Genomic DNA, 20613 nt, shown 5'->3' on the forward strand with positions numbered 1-20613 from the left:
ATGTTGCATCAGAATAAAACACAAGACTTCTGGAGCAATGTCATTTAGACCGATGAGATCAAAGTGGAGATGTTTGGTCATAATGCATAGGGTCACATCTGATGAAAATCAAAGTTTATCAGCAAAAATAGCACCTGTCAACCATGGTGGTGGAGAGGTAATGCTTTGGGATGATTTTCAGTCTTCCATGAATCCCTCTGTATTCCAAAGTATTCAAATGTGAAGCCACGGATCTGACAGCTGAAGCTTGGTCAAAAATGTGCCATGCAGCAGGACAACAATCAAGCACAGCAGCAAATCAGTACTAAAAAATAAAAGAATATAGTTGTTGCAATAGCACCAGTCAAAGTCCAATCCTCAACCCAGTTGACAGGCTATGGCAGAACCTTAAGAGAACTGTGTATGAATGAATGCATAGAAATCTAAATGGACTGAATCAAAATTGTAAAGAAGACGACTCCAAAATTCCTCCACACTGATGTGAGAGACTAATAAATCATACAGAAAATGATTGCTTAAAATGATTGGTGCTAAAGGTGGTTCTAAAAGCTTTTGAATAAATAGGCATTGCACAGAGTCCCATTAAATACTTACATTCAGGTATGTGACAAGTTGTAATGTGCAGTTTCTTTCAACTAAAATATCTGATTATACAGTATATCTTCCTTCGGTGCCTTTTTATGGACCTTTTTAGTCAGTCACAGCACTTGGTTAAAGTCATGGAAAGCTCTTGTCTAACACAGAAAAAGATGTGTGACACATATTTTAAATGTGGAGCTTCATCCAGTAATAAATAAATAAAAATTGCTTCTGAAGGTAATCCTGACAGCCCTTTTGCTACAAACACATAATTGAGAGAACAATTTAGTTGAATGAAATTTCCGAGTTTCTGCTTGAGATATGATGAAACGATAAAGGACAGTAAGAATCTAAATGTGCTTCGTAGAGCTTCACAGAGACTTTTTCTTTCTTTCTTTTTTGGGGGAAGAGAAAGAGGATACTGCTCACTGGCTTATTTAGAGATACTGGCTTTAAAGTCTGTCAGACAAATTGAAGGACACAGATGGGAAAAGCTATGTGAAAGTGTTTAACAAATTATGGGCAGAGATGGCTTTAGTTGATTCTTTTTATCCCTCATTTTGGTCCATAGCCACTTATCTGTCAAAACAAGTTTGGCCTCTATATTTCTTTCCCTCTGTGAGACATCTCTTTTTTTCCCTCATCTTCCTTCCTTTCTATCTTTTCCCATCAGTCTATTGGGATGTTGGCTCGGCTGCTGTGGTAGCACAAGTCCCAGACTGCTTTCTGGGACAAACTTCAAGAAGCTGGGCTGGAAGAAAAAAACACGGAAGGGGAAATATGGTGAGAGAAAGAGAAAGAAAGAGAGAGAGGATCCTCTAGCTCTACGGAGCCTCTTCAATTATTCAAATGGCCGCTGTCCCTCTGCACTTGTTCTCTCTGCTTGGTTTGAATATTAAAATGGCCGCCCCCAAAGAGACAGATATCCACAAGATGAAGCCCACGCAGAGAGCAAAGGCTGAGTGTGCTTGACTTTTTTGCATCTCTGCCATAGCAGTTGATGAACAGGAGACTATCTTTGCAACTAAATGCATGACTTTGAAGAGTGACAAATTCTTGTCACGTATAGACTAAATTCTATTAAAGACAGGCTCAGGGACTGCCTTATTAGCATCAAGTAGAGCATGCTACCTGTATCCCAACAGACAGGAAAAGCCCTCTCTGCTCATTCATGCAAACTGAAGTCCCTGGTATTTTCTTTGAGGGGTTGACCTGGTCAGAATAGTCTGGTGGGACTTTGTGACATGAACAGGAAAGTCTAAAGATTCTCCTCACACTCAGTGTTGACAGCACAATAACTTTATTTCACTTTAATTTTAGCCAAGGTTGCTAACAAATATAAGATCAAGTTATGTCAGATAAAAAGCCCCAACCTGAAAAAGACAGCTTGCTGCTCTCCATAAATGCCAGGTCTGGTGCCCAACAACTACAGGTTCACATTAAAGGATCTCAAGGCTGTTTTGACACAATGGAGGTGGTGCTGTGCACACTTGCAAATGATCTGAACAGGGAGTAGTAAGAACCTTTGTAGTGGTCCCCAGGCGTACAAGGAGACTGACACAAAGAATCAGCCATGTTTCAGTGAGGTATCTGCCTTTTGGGGTGTCGTAGAGCTTTCTGATTACACCACACATCTGAATATGTTGTGAAAAACACCATCACATGATAAAGAATGAAGTGACCATCTGACCATCCATCCATCCATCCATCCAGGGTTATATTGTGGTGTCCAAATCTCTGGTTGTGAGCTATAGGCAACCACTCACATTCACATCTACACCTGGGGGCAATTTAGAATCACTATTTCAACTAACACATCTTTAGACTGTGGGAGGAAACAGGAGCAGCTGGTGAAAACCCACACACCTACTGTGGCACTCAGTTAATAGCCAATCACCTTAGGGATGGCAGCGATGCTAGCTCATATCTTTTAAAAAGAAAAGAAAGTCATTGACTCAAGTCTTGCATACTAATTCTTAAGGAAATTACAACAAAATGTATTAGTTTAAAAAATGCACAAGTATTCATTATACTAATATTATGGCCCTTATCGATGTGATGAGCATTTTCTCAGTGCAGTGAGCAATTTTTGTTTTTTTCTGTCAAAAAGTCAAAAAGAGTAATTTCCTGTAGAACAATTTGGGGATACATGTCACTAGGCTAGTCTGTAATTTTAGTGTTTACCAAGAACAAATGTCAGGTATTTTATTTAAAAGCAAATAAACTAAGGGAGGTATTACAATAAGCCTGAAAATAAGGGTAAAAAGGAAAAACTCTGAGACTTGCTGTCTCATGACATCAACCAGTTTTAAGTCGTTTCCTAATAAATCCTTTACATTGTTGTTTCCATCATATTTTCAGAAATCTGCATAGTTTGTGACTTTGTAGTGCCTCAAAATCTCTTGGCACAGCAAACATGACCCATGGTGGCAGCCTCCTGGAGGCCAGATGTTAAAAGTGTGTCACCTGCAGTGTTGCTTTTTTGGATACTAGCACCAATCAAGATGCACAACACTGTGTGAGGGAGGAACAAGGCATACGAATGCTAAGTAACCACCTCGTCGTCTTAAAAGCTGCAAACCTGCAAAAGTGGTAAAAAAAAATGTCAAAAACACAAACAAGGTCAATTACAAATATTTGACCAAACAGTAGTTTAAAAATGATTTAAGTACCATTACTTCTTTGTGGTGGGGTTAATGGTTTAATTCAACTTTTTCCACTCCCGCAAAGTCGCAGTTGAAAGTTTGAATTTTCTTTAGAACCTAGACTAATAATTGTTCTAATAATTGTTCCTGAGTAGCTCCAGGAACTTTGCGGAAACGGCAAATATCCTCTGTAATTGTTTTATAGCTTTTTTGTGGCAATATATAAATTTCCATGAATTTTAACACTAAATTATTAAGAACAATATTATTCATAAATAAATTACAAATTTAAATGTACTTAATAAATATTAATGTAAATTCAGCTAAATATTCCATATAAAATATAATATGTATACATTTTTTAGCACTGTAGAGAGAACACAAAGCAAACATGGAGGAAAACGTGATACTCCTGCACTCAAGGCGGGAAGTTTCAAAGTAGCCAATCCGAGAACATTATTCATCTTTCCTTCTTGGATCTCCAGCAGATGCAGTCCAGCATTCTTTGCTGTTTACAAACTGTGTAGCTATCTCACCTAGCCTTCTTTGTTTTTCATTTTGTTATCTTTTGCTGTTTAATTTTTGCTGCGAATTTCAGGGGTCAACTTTATACGTATGTGATAATTACTTTTGAGGAAATTGTAACACAACAAAAATGTGTCCTTTGGATGAACAGAAACAGCCAGTGTGATCCTGAGGAACACGCAGACTTACTTTTGTTTTACTCTCTGGTTTTAGTATAATATTACCTGTATTATAAATGCAGTGGTTAAGGTTGTTAAGACTGGTGTCCAGCGGTGAGCCTTGCCTTTCTTCTTTGACTTTTTTTGTCATGCGACTCAGTAAAAACTCCCCAGAAATAAAACCTCCAAGGGATTCTGCTTTATTTATTTCATTTTATTTTGTTAGTATTCAGTGATCACAGTGAGCAGTGTAGGAGGATGAACCTTAATGGACCATTACAGCAGTTCCAGATAATTAAAGTGGCATTTCTGTGCATGCATATTACACTAAAGCCCCTTTGTGGAAGGAGAATAAAAAAAATCAGCTGGTGAAATGAGTGTGCAGACTGTAAATGTAAATGAACTCTAAAGTGAATAGAAAGCTGCCAGCGTCAGCAGCTCCTGGGGGCAACAAAGGTACATCCAGTTTTAATATAAGGTCAAGCAATCTTGAGGAAACCAATGTCAAAATTAGGTTGATTCAAGTTAGTGCCCAGTCAATAAAGACAATGGTTATTGTATCTAGTATGCAAGTGAAATACTCTAAGTTTAAAAAAAAAATAATGAGTTCTGCTTTTTTATGGTTCATAAAGGCTCCAATATTATCAGTATGTAGGTCAGACAGAATAGCCTGTTCACATTTTATTTATAATTTTTTTTCCCATGAAAATGGGACATGGTATGTATAATGGTCATTTTGACCTTTGGATGCTGGGCCACAAAACCCCCAATTTTTTTAAATTAGATCCTTTGGTGTTGAGTGTTTTTTAATTTGATTAAAAAATTTAAAGAAAAGCTGAATAAAAAACAAGGTTTAAAATAAAATACGGTGCCATCAGATTTGAGTTTGTCATTTCTTTCTAAGACACCTTAGCACTTAAATGCATAAATATCTGAAGCCACAGGTCTTTCAAAGTGTGTTATAAGAAGCAACAGGCCAATCATAAAAGTGAGTTTTGTGACACATGTTGCAAGAGAGCATAAGAGAAGAAAAAGGTAAGGATAAAAAATATATATATTAGCTCTTCTCATAGGTTGCAAGCAAGTTTATATTAAGAACTGAGAGGGGAAAAAAAGTAATGCAATGTGTTGGCATGTAGTCAAAAATGGTACGTGCCCACATCATTGCTGAACAGCGCTGTCCAACAGTCCTTGTTTCTCCAGAATACATTATTGTGATTAATTACACCAGGTCCCCATTGAATTTGAATGACCTCCAAAAGAGTGCACAAAGTCCTGGTCATGTGACTTCCTGTACGGTGCCCAGATTTCTATAAAGAATGATAAGGAGCCTTATTAGCATAAATGTGAAGACAGAGAAAGGCTTCTAAAACTGGCCAAGGTGTTATATCTTTTATCTGGCAACTTTCAACAGTTTTACCACCTCACACGGAGATACAGCTCGGAAAAAAAGACAACAAAATCATCCAAAAAAAGAAAAATGCTGAACACATGAGGAGGGTGATTAATGCAAATGCTTTACGCGTTGCACAGGAAGGCATAAAGATGGTGGTTAAGGGAAATTTAGTGTGCTCTTCTTTTTTGCCATAAACATCATACCATGCCACAATAAAGCAAACCAGTGCCTTGTGAATAATGACGCTCTCCTGCATATGCAGCCCATGAAGCAATGAGAAATCAAAATACCGGCTCATGCATGTTGTCATATGTGATGTGCAGGTTTGCAGTCCTATGCATAAAACATCTCTATACTGAGAAATGCTCTCAAGAGTTAAAATCATTAGGAGTGAAACAGAATTGCGGATGAATAATGGATTTTATGATTTGATAACCTTCAGATGGAAGTTATAATATTTTAATGTGATGGGTTTGCTTTAGATTCAAGAGTTAGAAAATTCTATTCACCAAAGTATAGGAAAATTGTTCACCCTCTGATGATCAGGAAATCGCAGATGTTTTTAGTTATCAGTGTAGATGGAACTGCAGGTTGATATACTGGTTGTCTTACTGCTGTAGCAGTTCAATGCTTCTCTTAATCAGAACGGACAGTGGGTGCTGTGAAGGACTGAAGCAGTGACCTTCCATTTGTGCGATTGCTTCTTGCAAGCCCTTGCAAGTCTTCTGCATCATTGATCTCTCTGTACTGAATTTTATATCTTAGCAAAAATGTCTCTGAATAAAAAAAAAATTGTATTGAATAATCAATGCCTAGAGGGCATGGATATATGGAACTCATGAGCATTCTTTAACTGTTTTAACAATAAAAATTTCACCTTAAAAAGGCCTTTTTTGTGACTTTTTCTATCCTGAAATCCTATCAAACCGCTGCCGGATGACAGATATTATCAGGTGGTTGTATTAATCACTACACAGGATCTTGTGTTACAGTCTTTTGTGGCATAATCCAGACTGAGCACCCACACAGCAGCCCTATTCAGATGTCAAAGCAGAAGGCTATACTCACCTTCAAATGGTGACTGAGGCATAAATCTATGTGACAATTAGACAGGCGACACAATTCATTATGTAACAAACTAATCTAGCTGCTCTTTCCAGCAGCCAACTCATTTAATTAATAAAAGTTACGTCTCCTTGGTTATCAGATATACATTCTTGTTTTGTTTTTTTTTGCAGATCTTATGTTACTACTGTGCCCAATTCATCACTAATAACGATTCCTTCTAAATCAGTATTTTTCTCTGTCCTCAGATACGCGAGGTTTACGGAATGACTAAAGACCACCTGGAGGCCTCTTCACCAATCGATACCAACCTCATGGTTGACGTTATCTCCTAAGGAGGGGAGTTGAGATTGATTGTTGTTAAGCACTTTGCAGGATGGAAAGAGGATGAGGACGGATCATAAAACGCCCACGCACACCTACCCATCCCTTTTCAGCCGCAACAGAGTGCAGCCAATCGATAGAAGCAGGATCAGCAAAAACAAATAAATAAATAATATTAAAGGAGTAAATATGTGAATAAACAGGGGGGCAGCAGTTAAGAAAACAAGAAATTGTATCACAAATTACTCGAATCTATGACAGTAAAATGCTAAAATCTTATGTTTTTTATATTCCTCCCAAGCCAAATAAATAAACATAAAAAATTTGTTATTAATGAGGTCAGGTGAATTTTAATTGATCCCTGTAAGACTGATTTTGCATTTTTATGAGTATTATGTAACCAGGGGAGTCTGCGTTGTGCGAGACAAAGAGACTAGAACCACAGATGTCTTTAGAGCTAACCTCTGTGTATTCCTGACATGAGAGAAAGGGAAAGGCAGATCTTCAAATTAAATAACCACGACCCTCCAGCTTCGAATTAATAAAGCAAAATTGGGGGATTAGTTTAACTCACTCAGGAGGTAACAAAAATATGCACAATGGATTATTAGAAAGCATGGGAAGGAATTATGACATCACATTATGGGTAGGAGGTAAAATGGGTACACACATGAATTGGGAGGACTTAATCAGTCCGGTTACTGCTGTGTACTGACAGATTTTGAGTATATAAAAGTATATTTTAGCGAGAGCAGAGCGCTTTACATTTTCAGAGCTTTTATAGCAGCCTTTCAAGCCTCGGTTGTTATTATGTGACTGAAATGACTCTCATTGGTAAATAAGGTGTTTTTTTATAGGCACATGGAGCTTTACTGGAATACCTGAAGAATTAACCAAGAGTCAACATTACATAACTGCACCACCTGACAGTCCTCATTCACGTCACAGCACATTACTCCCGCTGTTCCCGCTTCTAGCAGATATAATCAGCACAGATATCTTAAAATCAGCAGCACATAAACCTGGGGAAACTGTTGAGTACGTTAAAGCTTTAGAAGTCTCTTCACGGCCAAGCTGGAGGTCTCAGTTCAGTATTTACATGTTGTCTTGGAAGGGAGACGTCTCTTTTCACTCAGTCGTAGTCAAACGTGTGTTTTACTCATTTGACAACACTGATTTTAAAAAACCATTGATATCCATTATTCATTAAATTGCACTAGTCATTCGATACTGGCAATAAATAAATAAACAGGTGACTACAGTTTTTATTTCTTTTTTTTTTTTTATTGCACTGCTTCACTTATAGTTTGTCTGCACTTGGACACGGCCTACCATGATGTTGGTAGCTCCTCGATTAGCCCTGTGTGTGCTGTTGACTTGGTGCTATTTTGGTTTTAGTGCCTTCTGTTGATGACACACAGTCTCAGTGCAACGGTGTCTCTTTTGCTTGTGGATTAATAAACCCACAGATTTGGCAGTGTTTAATAATTTGAGGACATGAGATTCCCCTCAAACCACCTGTGCTATAAATACAGTGACATTGCTGTCATGGTTGCTATGATTCATATGTTCTCGAGGGGTACAAACCATTTGCGATAGAGAGAGAGAGAGAGAGAAAAAATGACCACCAGTTTAAAAACCCCCCAAAAAACCTCAATGATACACAATGCAGCAAAAAGTATGATTTTGTTATACTGCACTAAATAGAACACCATGAAATTGTTTAATTTGCTCCAGATGGCAACAAATGATTCATTCCTCAGTCATTTTCCACAAGACAGTATGGAGGATATATACAAAGGAAAGATGTTCCCCTTTATCGCCCAGTTTGTTCTCAGACTGAAGCAACACAAGGCATTAGATAAAAAGTAAATCAACAACAAATGCACACAACATAGTACAGGAGCAAAGACCCATGATTGTTTTCTTTTTGCACGTTAGCAATAACTGGATTTGGTTATAAAGCACAACATAAAAATACTACAGCTGTTTTAGATTCAAATAAGTATTTTTTCTCTGTTCTCACTAAATGAACTCTTTAGTTCAGTAAGGCCACGAGAAGCACAGGCACGGCAATTAAACACTCGAAGTAGAATGATTTGCAAGTCACTTAACAATCTGCAGTTTTCAGGAAAAGGAAAAGTGAAGCAAACCTGTCTGTGACAGGTGGGCAATCACAAAGACTCCAAAAAAATAATAATTGTGAAAGCACTGTGCATCTCACGGCTTCTTAAAAGAGTGAGATCATTACAGCTGCCAGCTGCACAAAAATATTTAAAATTAAGTGAGATGGGAAGACTGATTCACAACATGTCTGCCTCACAAAAGTCTGACAGTCTCAATGGTGAGGAGGACATTAAGTTAAAGTAGCTCAAAAGTATCAAATTAAAGTCTGGCATCTTTAAAACTTTGAGCAAAAGATCAAAAAAGAATAATTTGACAGTCATTGGCTTAAACTCAGGTGAAATACACAGAATCAGGCAAAGATTAGGAAACACACTTTAAAAGATGCTTTCATGACCTATTACAGTCAAAACCCAGGATCCCACAGTGAGCCACTATTTTTAGCTTTTTCAAACTTATTTTTTATTTTGATGCCGGAAGCAACATTTTAATATGCTAATACATGTTTTTCCCACTTAATGGCACCAGCTCTTTGATACCGATGCATCCACTTGCAATTAGAATGGCAGGGGCTAAGATTAGAGTCACAGAATAAGAGTAAAAATGGAGCCGAGTGTGCCCTACATCTGTCTGAATTTGTTCACAAGGCTGGTCAGGATAAGGACAACGCTGGGATCCACCAGCCAGAGAGCGCTCACTGGTAATGGTGTAGGTGTAAATGGAGTCATGCTCTGTTGAAAGAGTAAGGCTTGTGTGTTCGTTCGCCTCATCCATCATATTTGAGGGTGTGCGTGTCTTGTCTATGTGGGCAAGGAGAGACGGAGGATGCTCTCCAGCCGGGCCCAGGAGATGGGCTGAAGGGAGGATGACAGATGACGGATGAGGTGCCGTCATGGTTTCCTAAGAGCTTAGTAAGACCTGTCTTCTGGCGGCACGTCTAAATTATTACCTCAGCTTCTCTGCCGTTTGTAGCGTTCAGCCCTGGTCTTGTGTTATTCAAGCAAAGCTGCAGACCTTTAGGTTTTCTAGGCTTGAGAGCTTTCTTTCTCCTTTTTTTATTAACATTTACCTACAGGGAACAACACTCCTCTGAATGGCTCTTGCTCTTTAACAAAATCTGTCAATTTCTATTTTCTGTGATGTTAGTTGCACATTTGAAGGTTTATCTAAAGTGATGAGTTAATACGAAGCATTAAAGGCAGTGCTTTTTTGTTGTTGTTTGTACACAGGTTCAGTGAAAATTCGGATGCCCAAGTCATCTATTTTTCCATTTCTGCTCTGGTGCCAATGATAAGCATATATATTTCAAGATATTTTACCATCACTTGCCAAGATGCATTGCGATATGGATTCAGCAGATGAAGAAGTGGTATGTAAAGCAAATGTTCGTGCTCTTTGAAGAGCTGGTCTCAAGCCAACGTCACTATTATAGAATGCTTGACACAAACAAGCTTTAATGATGAATCCTCCTGCACACTCATTAATTCAAGAGTTTACTGAAAAAAAATCTAAGTGAAATAAATAAAAACATGCATGGAGTGTGATCTGCTGCTTGAAGGCAGACTCTCTTGCCGGGAGCTTGGATAGCGAAGGGCCCCGATCCGTCGAACGTGCGACTGTGGCCCTAGACAGTACAACTGGCAAGGACGCTCACAGAAATGTGAGCTAGACGCACGTATCTGCCAGACACTGTGTGCCGGTGCTGAGTAGGAGCTTCAGCGTGCCAAGTTGATATGGGAGAAAATAGAGCGCACAATGCTGTCCAAAATACAACAAAGTGGGCCTCTCTTTTTGCTGAGAAATTACACAAATGTAAACTGTCAAAAAGATTTGCATATATTTGCAAACTAAATGGCGACAACAAGTCATTGTTATAGCAAGTGCGGCTTTGCTGCGAGCCCATGGCACATCTGCGGTATCACAGTCGCCAAGAAATTTCAAAACAAATTGCGGAAATGCAGATTTCAGCCAGGATCTGTTTTAACTGGGCACGTGGAAGCTTTGTGTAAGTGAGGCGTGTTTCCAGAGGTGCTTTGTACATATTCAGCACAGTGTTCAAGATGATATGATTCTTTCACTACACAATGAAATATTTAGAAAGAGGATGAAGAGAATGGCCGCAAATCTGTGAAAACTTGAAGTGTAAGAAAATAAAGCCTCTGCTTTCTTTCATTAAAGGTGTAAATGATGTCCTACACCTCTGCGCTCTTTCATACGAAATATCTGCTCTCACTGGCTGTCTTTTACATGGTGACTTTATTTTCTTTAATTACCCAGGCTGATCTGAAAAAGGTTAAATAGTACATAACACTGAACAATCTCTGCAGTCTTACACGGGTTTTGTGCGTGTCTGTCCCGAAACCATGGATTTTCCTCCACCCATTTATATCCTACCTTTGAACTCTGAGAGAGGTTTTACACTTGCGTGTCGTGGGACGTTTTCGCACATTTTCATGAAACCTTCATTATAAAGTTTACTTTCGCCAACTGTGTGAAAATGACCAACTTTACAGTAGGCTCGGTACAAAAAAAATATTGCTGCCATATTTTCATATCATAACAATTGTAGGAGGATGATTGTTTGTTTTGTTTTTCCTTTAATATAAACACTTTATTGAGAAATATTTATCATTATGGGCACATCTGCTTTGACAGCTAAGTTTCCTTTTTCAGTTTTCAGGTGGACTAAAAGATATTTGAAGCTCACTGTTTTTTTTGGGTTTTTTAAAAAATACATTTAACCCTAAAGGTTATATTAGTAATAAACACCCCAGTTAATATAGTTGTTAAAGATAAGTCATGAAGGAACGGCTGTAACGGCTAAAACGTGCTAATATACTCTATATGGACAAAAGTGCTGAGGCACATACAGATGTGACCGAGGGCTGACAAGCCATGCAATGTGTTAACTTTGGAGTGATCGCAGGGAGGAGACAACCCCACCTAACTCCACCCACTCCTGCTGCAAATGGTGTGCATGATTCTGTTTGAACAAATTTACTGACAACAAAAGCCACTCAGTGCAAATGAAGAGCGAATATATATCCTTCTGAGAGTGGGAAAAAAGAACCAAGAAGAAGAGAAGGGGGGAAAAGCCAATCAAGAGTGGTGCAGATAACTAAATGCTGCTTGTCTAGCTTTAACTGTGTGAGAGAAACACTTGAATAATGCAATTACCAGAGGTGTGGACTCGAGTCACATGACTTGGACTCGAGTCAGACTCGAGTCATTAATTTTATGACTTTAGACTTGACTTGAAATAATGTTCTAAGACTTGTGACTTGACTTGGACTTTTACACCAATGACTTGGGACTTGAATTGGACTTGAACCGGTTTACTTGAAAAGACTTGATATTTTACCCCAAATATAAAATTTAACATGCATATTATATAGAGATTGAAAATGTGACGTCATTCACGGGTAGAACCGCAAAGGATTCTGGGAACTCGTGGCAAGCGGTACTAGCGCACGCAGGCTTTCAATTAAAATCAGTCACACAGCGATAAAAAGAAACACAAAAATGTCAAGAAGCTGTTGTGTTATTAACTGCAATAGCTGGTCGCATGACAGCCACGGGAAGCCGACGGGTAAAGAGATCGGTTGTTATCGGATTACGTCGTTGAAGAGAAATTGTTCGAGCCATGTTTCCGAAGTAACAAAGATGCGACTGGATTGCAGCCATTCAAAGACCAATTATAACGTCCCAGAACACTCCAGCTCACAGGTTAGTCTGCTCCAAGCATTTCCACAAAGGTCAGTCTGCTGTTGTAGTTAATGCGTCATTTTTCTTAACATAATTGGTGATATAGGTTACAAGCAAGTCTGGCGCTGAACAGAAATTGTCGCGCTATGCTCCTTTGTTTATTGTGCATAAATAGTGAATTGTCCTGACAGAATATTGTGTTTCGCTTCTGTTATTATGGTACATTGACAAAAACATATACTTTTATTCACAGGGTAAAACAGTTGTTTTGTATCACTAATTGTCCAGTGCGATTACAGCATACAATATTATTGTCACTGCTACATTTCTGTGATGCTACCAGAAATTATTTCCACTGCTAATTAATTACCGTTGAGCTCAAAGGTCCTATTAATAAACGGTTAACGAATGTGTATTTATGACGACGATTTGTGAGACTGGTAAACTTATGATACGTACGATGGTCTTTACTTTCTACATGGTGCATTTCAAGGTCCTGCACCCATCCGTCGGTAAACTGTACCTGGGCTTGTTGCAGTGACCTGAAGTTACTAAACTTCATGAGTGTATGCACTCACTCCAAGAAGCGTATAATTATAAATATGCATATAAATATGCTACGATGAGATAGCTGACTTCATCTAACTAGCAAATGTTGTCCAGGCTACGTTGGTGATGCAGTTTTTTTTTTAATTATATTTTTTTAAAAATATCATTTATTTATGTATGATATTTTTGTCATGCGATTTTAAAGCCGGTCCTACAAGCGCATCCAAGAATAACATGCAGCTTATCTCAGAACTGTCGGTGAAAATTATTCTTGGAGCTAGGTTTAATTGAGCTGCATTTTAAAGAGGTGCAATTTCACAATTTGTGTATATTTTCTAAGTTCACTATTTTGTCATGTGTTGAGAAAAACACAGATTTAAAAATTACATGGTCTAATATTTACATTTAGCATATAACTGCAACATGCTTTTTTTCGTTTTTTTTTTAAAGACTCGAAAGGACTTGAAATTCAAAATTTCAGACTTGTGACTTTACTTGGACTTTTACACCAGTGACTTGAGACTCGACTCTGACTTGCCTGACATTACTTGAGACTTGACTTGAGACTTGAGGATAAAGACTTGAGACTTACTTGAGACTTGCAAAACAATGACTTGGTCCCACCTCTGGCAATTACTACTAGCAACACATGATTTCCTTTGTTTACTTTGACATTTAACATTAATTAACTTAGCTAGCAGAGCAACCTAGTGTGTCCAGCCTTGCTGGCCGAGACCTGACCTAGATGAATGTGCAGTTTGGGGGTTTTTTTTGGTGTCAAATTATTTATAAAATAATGATGATGAATACTAGTTGGAAGAGCTTTCTGTGAATTTTTGTCTAGAGCTCCAACAGACACTGGAGCCACCACTGCCTACAGAAGCTCCTCAGCCATAGAAACCTATGCCATGAAGTTCCCAGGGCACACTTTTTGTGCTGATGTTAATGCCAAAGGAGCTTTGGAACCTGTTGGTAAACCCAGTTTGTAACTTTACATTGTCTGGCACTTTGTGGCCGAGACAGGACTTTGCCATAATACCATTTTTGTCAATGACTGTCTAATATCCAGATGGGAGGAAATTTCACAAACTTACTTATTGCAAAAGATCAGTTTATTTACTATTACCTCCACTGAATTCAGTGAGCTCTTTGAAACGACTGACTCTTTCACAAATACTTGCAAAGGCAGACTGCATGCGTAATTTAGTTTATGTAAGGATAAAACATAACTAGAATTTCAGTCACAGATGTCTTGGAAGATGTGCTAGCATACTTAACAGGACAGGAGGCCATAATATTGCCAGATAACTGCTTTGAAAATACTTTGAAAAGAATGTACAGACACTACAATTACAGCTGAGAGGTTCAGTTAGGTGACTCAGCTGAAGTGAGCAACTATAGCAGTCTGTATCAGCGCCCTGGTGTCACTCAGAGCAACCAAACCCATCCCACAGTGTATAGCCCCCAATCCCAGAGGAGGCTATGCAATAAAGAACTGAATCAGGTTTTTGTTGCAAAGCATTTGCAAACACAGGTCTTTGGGGACTTACTTGCTTTCAATCTAAAGTGCACATTTGAGGACCTGCAGTTTTGGCATTTCCACATTGGTTTCATTTGGTCAGTAGTGCCTTCTTTCACATTAACAGCAGCTATGTGATTAACAAAACATCGATCTGGCATGCAGTAACATTTGCTGTTGAGAAATCAATTGTTTAATAGATAACTATGGGGAATCACTAGCTATCATTAACATAAAACAGCCAACAACAAGGATATTAGCAACAAGGATAATACATATATTTCCCATCAAGATATTTCAGCACTTAGGTATTAATATTTTATTCCTGTCCACACTTACTGGTTTGGAAATCCCAATGGTGCAGGTGGTGCAATGGTCCAATCATGCAGGCTGAGTGGTGTTTTTTTTCCCCAGCATAAATGGTCTAACCTCAATATGAACATTAAATTCAATACATTAAATGGCATTTGTATTAAAGTGTCTAATGCCTCTCATGTTCACTTTCATATATGAAATGATTCTTCAGGCATCTTATAAGCACACCTCTGGAGGCCGGAGACTTAAACTAGTCTGCCTCAATGTGTCTCGTGATGACACTACAGAGAAAGCAGCTTTATGGTAACAGCTCAGAGGATATCAATTTCAGCCTAGTTGAATAAAATGAGAGCATTTTATAAAATAGAAAAAAAAAATCCACTGCAGTGCTTGTGATAATGCAAGAAATAGTTTTCTTCTATTCGTTTTTAAACTGAACTGAAATAGATTACAGCATCGTTATAAATACCATCCCATAAGCAATTAGCAACAACAAGGAACCAGCAGAGGGCAACAAAAAATCATCATCTTCCCAGTCTCCCATTTAGGGCACCTCCAGCAGCTACACTTTATAAAACGGATGCACTGGAGTCAGCCAGGAAGAAAAGAAGAAGAAAAATAAGTAAACAATGTGAGGCAGCCACATGCATATGGGACCTGCATCTGACAGTTAAGCAAGGCAAACATATTTCTGCAATATTGTGCGCAGTAGTAGAGCTGTCAGTTTGCTTAAATCTAAACGCACCAGCAGTGCACAACTGGACTGTGCTGGCTTTCACAAAAGCACAAACTTCAGAAGCAGTTGAGTTGTTTATGCTTTACAGCTGTTTGTTAGTTTCTGTTTTTTAATCTCTCTCAAAAAAAAAACCTTTAATTACCACATTTCAATAAATTTGAGGGGGAATTTGGTACATTGCTGAGGCACATTGATTTAAGGCAACACTGTAAAAAAAACAAAACTGAAACTTTTTTTGTTTTAAATTAACAAATAATGGCACAAGCAATGAAGTAACTTTCTAGTTACATAGGAAATGGCAGACTATCACATTTTTTTTCGCAAAAACATGCACAATGCATATTTGTAACATTTGTTCAGGTTTTCAAAATAATTTCTGCACATACTTTTAAAATTGTAGCATTTACAATTTCAACTTAACAAGCAATAACAACAGTGTAATCTATAATTTCGACTTGGACCATGAGAAACACTTGCTAATACATTGCATACTTAAGCGTGACAACATGAATTTAACTGAAAAAGAAATTATTGGAAATACACCATGTAATATTAATGGAAAAGTGAGAATGTTTGTGGGGCTAGAGTACTCTACAAAAGTCTTGAGCCACACCTCATTTAAATTTTTTATTTTATTATTTTGCTTCCAGGTGGACTTTCCTGAGCTTTTTTTGGGTCTTGAAACAATAGTTCTTCAGGATCTTTGAAGGTCTTTCAAAAGTTTTCTTTGGACATTGGCTTGTTTTTTAGCCGAGATCTTGTACCTGACCATTTTCAGAGGAATTGTTTCTTGTTAAGCCATTTAACACTGACCTGTGAATAATTCAAGGACAAAAAGGAACCTAATTTGAGGGATGAACCAGTGTCTACACATAACAGGCAACTTAGCAAAGATTAAATTTGAAATTATATCTTAGCTCTGGCATGAATTGGTGTGGCATTTCAGCCAACATTGTTGAGGAAAAGTCAAAATGAATAGAAATATGAAAGCAGAAAAATACTATCAGACTTTGATTCACCATGCAGTACCTTCTTGAAAGTGTCTTATTGGAAAAGGTGTCATTTTTCAGCATGGTAATGATCCCAAACACGCTGCCAATGCAGTAAAAGGATACTTGGATAGAAAAAAAAACACTGTAACACCGGGATTCCCACATGCCGCCAGGCAAGTCAGGCAACAGTTTGGGCTCCCAAGGCCAGTGGGAAGCCTCAGAAGGCTGACAAACTTCAAGCTACATCAGTGGCAATGCACATTCTGTTTAAACAAACCTAATCACAGCAATGAAAGCCCCTCAACCAAAATTTAGTTATTCATCTAAAAGAGGAAGAAAAAAAAATAAAATAAGAAAATGATTCAAAAAATGAGACAGTGGTGAGTGGCGCAAATAACAGCAATTCATTTTAATGCTAAAAGACTAAATGCTGCTAAACTATCTGGATGACAGACAGTTGAATAATGTAACTTCAACTAACATAGGATCATTTCTTTTACTTACTTTAATTCAACTTTAGTTATCTTAGCTTACAAAAGCCTACAGTGCTTAAATCTGATATCTAGGATTTGTGTGGGTTGAGCGGGTGCTACTGAAGTCAAAGTCTGGACACTGGCAGTCAGCTTGTTAGTGCTGTGTTGTTAGTATTAACACTTCATAATCAATCAGTTCTTGTCTTGTCTTGGCCAATGTTACTAAAATAATAAACATAGTATCTGGTATTTCTAGAATAATGGTTTACTTCTTGTTTTATAAGACTGCTGATGCAGTTTGTGGCGCTGTCAGAGTACTTATAACACACGGTGATGAAAATTGGTTGAAAGGGCTTCTTATCAATTTTTCTCTAGGGTCCCAACAGTCTCTAGACGCTATCAGTCATGGATTGGTCTCCCCAGAGCCTGGACCTCAATATTATTAAAGCAGCGTGGGATCATCTTGAGACAGACATCCAAAAAAGAACTTTGAATGCTAGCTGGAGAGCTATTCATGAAGACTACTTAAAGAAATGATAAGAATGCTTGCATAAGAGAGTTCAGGCTGTGTTGAGGAATAAAGGTGGTCACATCAAATATTGACTTTCAAGCTTGTTAGATTTGTACAAATGCTGTATTTCCATTAATGTTTGCACGTTTCAATAAATTGGTATAAATGTCCATTTCCCTTTTTCCTAGCAAAATATAAAGAAATGACGGGTGGCGCAACTCTTGCACAGTACTGTATACGTGACTGAGTGAAAACTAGAGAAGCATTTCTATTGAAGCAGTTCTTCTGTTAAAGCAGAGGCAGAGACTTTTAAGTCAGAGCAAATGACGCTGACAATGCCTTTGCTGACAGGATTTTTGTTTTTATTCGTCATCACTTGACCTTTACTCATCTTCAGCGTCATTGTGAAAATGATCAATCTTGACCTTTTTACACCCTTCCCATGGAACACTGACACATTCACATTCTAAACAAAAGAAGTACTGTTTAAAAAATAAATTAAAAAAAAGGTAAGCATGTCTGTGCTTTTGTATATTGCCCCATTCGTCTGCCTGCCCCTACTTACTAGTTATTTTGTTGCACAATTTTGCAGTCTGGAAATTTATCTAAGTTACTGAATAAAAACAAAACAATTAAATTGGAAAAATAAAGCCATATCACAGCATACGACAGAATTTTTCAGTATTTTTAAAAATGCTGATATAAACTCAATTTGGAGAAATCTTTGGAAATTCAGGAAAAAATATTTTATTTTTCATCGGGGATCAATTAAAAGAATTCGGAGACTGAAATGATGTGGAACCGGACCCAAGTTGATAGCTCGTTCGTTTAATGCCCCATCTCCAACAGAAAGGTTTAAACATCAGGAATTTGCAAAGAACAGATGTGCTAGTCTGCAGCTCTTCCACGACTATATACAAGGACACAGCATTTTACCTTTAAGGTTCAATGTAAGAAGTAATGTAATAATGTAAGACATCCCAATCATTTCACCAGAGAAAACAATCTCCATTCCTCAGATGTCAGATAAACCCAGTTTTGCTTTGATAATAAAATATGTGTAAAACAATGTATCATCCAACATCTACTTGGCTTGCAGCTCATTTAACCCAGATGTGGAAATAACAAGATTAGAGGCAAGCCTGCCAAATCTCCGCTGGATGTATCCAATCACATTATGTATGAAATACACTGCGGGAATACAGAATATTTCACTAGTGATAGCTGAGATGTGTGGCGGCAGCTGCATAGGCACTCTGTCTTGTGGCTGCTTCTTGAAGCAGGGATGTGCGCCAAGAAGGATCTGAGTCCCTTGCAAATCCATTCACTGGGAATGGTTGTCATCCCTCCAATCCATTCAAATTTGATTTGGCAAAAAGTAGTTTGCATGACAGAACCTTGAGCTTCAATTGGGGGAGGTGATGAGGGGGAGGCAAATGACGCACATGCCCAGGAAGCTAAATGAGTCAGGAGGAGGATTCCCAGTGTTCATACAATACACTTGGTTATTAAATTTAATCCCTCATTTTGAAATGGCAGTTTATTCAACAAGGACATAGCCAGCATTTGTTGTGTAGTGTACACTAAATACACGGAGTGGCAGAATGCAAGAAAATAATAATTAAGGTACAGTATGCAAGTATAGCTTGAATAGTAGCTGTTCTATGCAATTCTGCATTCTGCTATTCTGTACTATGCTAAAAATCAACTAATGCACTGTGATAATTTATTTTAGAAAATTCAACAGGCAAGTGGGGCCATGCTTTTCAGTACACATAGGGTATCCTTTCCTTGTCTTTCTTCACTGAACCAAGTAGCAGCATGTTAAGCAGTTACACAAAGGTGGTTATCAACCGTGGTTTCCCAATCTAGCTATGGTGACAAAGAAGCAGTGTTTGCCATTTATGATAGCAAACATAGAAAAATCTAGATGCAGCAGAACAGCAGATTTTTACAAGCAAAGAGCAAAGCATAAAATTTGAAAACTAAGATGACTGCTTGTTGTGTAAAGTCCTTCGAATAGTAAGAAACACTATTTAAACAGCACTTTCTTCAAAGTCTATTTATTGATGGCCATGGCTCCGACTGTAATTACAGCTGTGAATGTCTTTAAATAAATGTGTTGTAAGACATTTCCACCCGCCTTCTTTCAACTGCAACCCTGGTGATAATAAACTGTCTTAGACCGAGTAAAGAACAACAAAAAAAGAACCATATTTAAAACCAGTAACTTGCTGACTTGCAAATTTCAAACCTCCCCAAATAGGTCACAAGGGTTTTTTTTTAGAATGATATTGCTATACAGCAAAACTACAGTGGAATAGCCTGAAAACTGCTTGGAGCCAGCAGAAAAAAATAAATGTGAAGAATTAAGTCACCATCTGCCAATAGCTTGTATTTGTCATTCATGCTCAGAGACAGGTGAAGGGTTTATAAAAACTACAGACTTGCTTGGTTCTGTATCCAAGGTCTGAAGAATCACTCTGGAATGGTGACGCTGTGTTCCAGACACCTGATTAGCCAGGAAGAGGTACTTTTGTGTCTTGACTCGAACATAACCTGCTCCAAAGCAAATCAGCTCTATAACATAAGGTAGCAGAAATAGTCCAATAGGTCAACCACTTTCATAACTTCATCTTTGCTTAATGGGCGACAGGTTTGTGCTAGAGTTTTGTTGCTGCATCTGACCCCAACTACTATATTATATTATTATAGCTGGCGGAAAGACCCACTCCAGTCATGGTTGCTACTGCTGAATCTCTTGTCAACAACGGTGTATTTGCTAAAACATGTGTCCCTGACAAAGACAGAGAGTGAGGGCATTGTGAATTTGCTGCCTCTGCTATCAAACTAACTTGATCATATAGACAACACATGTTGCAATACACACCCCAAACCACAGACACACAAACAAACTGTTAGGTAATTCATGAATGTACTGAAGCATAGTATTTGGGGCTTTAACGTGCTTCTTTTTTCAATCAGCACCAACCACCT

General features: G+C 38.1%; 1 long non-coding RNA gene across 1 annotated transcript in view; it reads left to right on the top strand.

Annotated features, from left to right (window-relative positions):
• LOC143419029 (uncharacterized) overlaps positions 1 to 6987 on the top strand; it is a 45381-nt gene extending 38394 nt beyond the window's left edge. Inside the window, exon 3 of the long non-coding RNA XR_013098994.1 lies at positions 6617 to 6987. This is a non-coding gene — a long non-coding RNA (uncharacterized LOC143419029). The remainder of the gene's footprint in view (positions 1 to 6616) is intronic.
• Positions 6988 to 20613: the final 13626 nt, after the last annotated feature.

The sequence above is a fragment of the Maylandia zebra genome, linkage group LG1 (assembly GCF_041146795.1).
Source record: "Maylandia zebra isolate NMK-2024a linkage group LG1, Mzebra_GT3a, whole genome shotgun sequence".
Lineage (NCBI taxonomy): Eukaryota > Metazoa > Chordata > Actinopteri > Cichliformes > Cichlidae > Maylandia > Maylandia zebra.